Source organism: Pyrgilauda ruficollis, unplaced genomic scaffold, assembly GCF_017590135.1.
Source record: "Pyrgilauda ruficollis isolate IOZ18807 unplaced genomic scaffold, ASM1759013v1 scaffold8, whole genome shotgun sequence".
In the NCBI taxonomy this organism is placed as follows: domain Eukaryota; kingdom Metazoa; phylum Chordata; class Aves; order Passeriformes; family Passeridae; genus Pyrgilauda; species Pyrgilauda ruficollis.
The window spans coordinates 12,897,528-12,901,221 of record NW_024529932.1 but is presented as its reverse complement, the minus strand read 5'-3'; positions in this window follow the sequence as shown (position 1 = coordinate 12,901,221).

The following is a 3,694-nucleotide window of genomic DNA, read 5'->3' as shown; positions in this document are numbered from 1 at the left end:
GCCCCGCCGCCCCGGGAAGCCCGGCCCGGTGCCGGTGCCGCCCGGAGGGGACCCCGCGGGCCGGGGAGCTGCGTGCGGCACGCCCGGCCCCCTCAGGCGTCGGCTCGCTGGCCGTGTGGGGCGAGCGCGCAGGAGGGGGAGAGAGAGGTTTGCAAAGGAGAACGCCGAAATAGGTGGGATCAGGAGTGCAATTCCTTTTTTTGTCTTGTACCAGCAGGACGGAAGCGCCTGTTGAGTTGATCAAACTCCGCGATAACGGGCCGATAATAAAAATGGAGGGCCGGCTCCGCGTCCTCCGGGAACAGGGGCTGTGTGGGCAGAGCGGCGGGACTGGGGTGCTGAGGAGCCCTGTCACACGCAGCCTGAGCTGCTGTCACCTCTGCACCAGCGACACCCCAAAACCCCTGCAGCCGCCTCTCTGCACCAGCGACACCCCAAAACCCCTGCAGCCGCCTCTCTGCACCAGCGACACCCCAAAACCCCTGCAGCCGCCTCTCTGCACCAGCGACACCCCAAAACCCCTGCAGCCGCTTCGCAGCTCCCATGGCTTAGGCTGCCGCGGAGACACTCTGCTCTCTTACTGCGGAGAAGGGACCTCTCATGCGTTCCTAAACAGACAGTAGCTGTAACTGGTGGAAAATTGAAGACCTTAGACATCTATTTGTCTTTTCTTCTTGTCAGGATTACACGTTTTGAAAATAAAAGATGTTTCTTGGCCTGGGATTGGCTGCAGTGCGCCTGACACGCAGCCTTCTACTGAAAAAGTTGATTGGGAGGAATGGTGCCCTTCTTCCATGTTAATAACAGCTGCAGAACTTTTTCCAAGCTTAGTGGTTTCATCCTTTTCCTCATGCCGTTCTTAAAGTGTTTCCTGTGAGAGTGTTCATGACAGGCACCTTAGTGTAACCTTAATAAAGCTTCTAATTGAGTGGTCTTAGACTGTCATGTTGCTATCTCCTATTGCTCTTCTTTCTGCTGAAAACATCCATTTCTCAGAGTGCTGGGCACAGTTTTAATCTCGAGGTGCACTGCCAATTTGAGGTTAGGTTCTGACTTTGAAGTCATAAAGAAGTGCTGTTGCTGATGTTCAAATAATGCTGAACCGCTTAGGGCTAAAGCAGAGAAGAAATAAAATTGTGCTTTTCTAAAACATCTCTCGCACTGTGGTTATCTCAAAGGGCTTTATTAAGTAATGTCAAGTAAAGGGGCACCTTTAAGCATAGCAGCAATTCCATGCACAAACGTACCTCTGAACGGGGAAAATTTTGGCATTAGAGTCATCTACTCATTTAGTAGGGCCATTACGTATGTTTAATGATCACTTGCAGTACCATGAGAAATATCCAATAATGGTCACCGCTTAAAACCATTAAGGAAAGATAAATTATGTGTGTATATTCAATTCCTCCTTGGGCTGACTCTAAGTAAGAAAATGCAGCCAAGTCGATAAAAGGTTAAAGTAAATGTGCGAATCTTTGCTACCTATTCCAGGAAAGCTGTTAAACTTAAAAAGTACATAATTTGGTAGTTATTAAGTTACATATTTATGCTAAATATGTAACTCCAACACCAAACTATACTGGAACTTAAAAGTTTGAGCAGTAGATCCTGGCTGGCACACAGTTACTTGCTACTGTGATCACTCCAGCTTCAGTGATGCCCAGCAACAGGATGTTGCCATTTAGGAAAGAAACACAGATTCCTGTCGAAGCTTTAGGCAGAAGACATTGTGTGGGCCATATAGGTTTCCAACCTGCAGCTGTCCAAAACAGATATGATTAAGTGCATTTTTGTTTAGCTATTGATTTATTCACCTGGCTTCCTCAAATATCGGATATATGTATGTCTCTTGTCCAAGAAAAATAGGGCTCTTCGGAGTATTGATTGCGGCAGTGGAGTCTGCAGTACAGCTCAGTAAAAGATTTGGTTCACATTTTAAGACATTACACTGTTCTAGGTAGTAGGTAATAGTGGTAATAAACCTACATGTCCTTTGGATGTAGGTGTAAAAATCTGCCAGGATTATAATCTTTATTATTTATTCTTAATGTAGAAAAAAAAATCTTTTCAGGTTGAGCTATCAGTGTGCAGTAATTTCCCCCTGAACCTGCTGAGAATTTATAGATTTGTTTTATGCAGTACTGTAAGAGCATGGGAAATGCTATTGCCAAATTCAGTATTTTGTCCCTTTGTTGTATTCTACTTCTGTGACAGTAGCAGCTTAGTCTTTTAATAAACACATATGGTTTTGCATATGTGCATGTATGGAGAGAACAAGAAAAATAATCACACATAAAGTGCAACAGAAGTGCAGAAACTGCGGTGTTCATTACAAGTTCTAATACAAAATATAACTGAATGGGTTCATATACATGTACACTTACAAGGCCCTTTCCCTTGAATATTGTTTCCTTCTCTGGAAACTTACAGTGGCAAAACCCTACAGATGATATCCTTCACAACTGGCAAAATATTTTGTGACAATAAGAAACAGATGTTGCTTGCCAAGACTCTTTGGATTTGTGACTTTCACAGTCTCTGGCAGTTTTGGACTTCTTCTCCAATGACTGGTGGAACCACAGCACAGATACTTTCCACCTCTGTGCAGTTGCACCCCTGGGTTTTGCTGGTGTCTTTGCCTTCCAAGAGCTCCTTTGCCTTTCTTTTGATTTCTTTTTGGTTCCACACTTCCTTCATATTTACTCTGAGTTCTTGTTTTCCTCATTTTCTGTTCATATCAATCTCCTGTGAGACTTCCCCTAAATCTCATCATCATAGTCTTCTTTCTCTCATAAGATTCAACATGGAAATCTCACAGTTACCTCCAACACTCAGATGATCTGTCAAGCTTTGTGTGGGACAGAGGTGCCATGGAAGTGCCTATTTATCTCTTTCTGACTATGAAAAGTACATAAGAAGTAGATCAGATTTAGACAAAGTGGGGTGAGATTAATTCCATCTTATGATACTTCTCTGTTGCCAGTGAAGTCAAAGACAAACTGAGTCATTTCAGTTCTGAAAGATAAGAATTTTTTATGTCCTGGTAACAGTGGTACCTGAGGGGATGGATAATGAATGCTTTCTTTTCTAACTCAGCAGCTACCTCAAAACACAAGTGACCATTACTTATTTGTAAGTAGCTTGGTATTCTTGGACAAATGAGAAATCCACATGGCTTTTAGTCTGTGTTTTCAGTGATTGCTTCATGATAGATGTCACTCACTGAACTGTCTCAGAGACCACAATGCTCCTTCTCCTCTGGAGAGGAGATCTTTGGAGCTCCGTCTGTGTTAGAACAAGTATATCAAAAAGGTGCTTTTAAGGAGCACAGCAGCTCAGGACTGGAAGAAACTATGTATGAAACAAGATCCTAGGAAGAGATTGTTAACTAAAGTTAAAGCTCAACATTTTCACACTAAGAATGAGATTAAAAACATGAAAGCAAATAAAAAGTGAAAGTAATATACATCCTGTAAAATTGTCAATAATAATAATGTCTAAATTGAGGTAGGATGCTTTCCTGATTTGGGCCCAGAAATTATGATGACCTCTCTCTATACAGAAGTCAAAGTAAATTATCACAGTGCTTTCTTCTGACTTTACAAATTACCGAAAAAGCTCTTCAAACAGAAAGCTGAGCCATACTGACAAGGTAGAAGAAGCTGGTTTGTACTGTCACCATCCTGCAGAAATC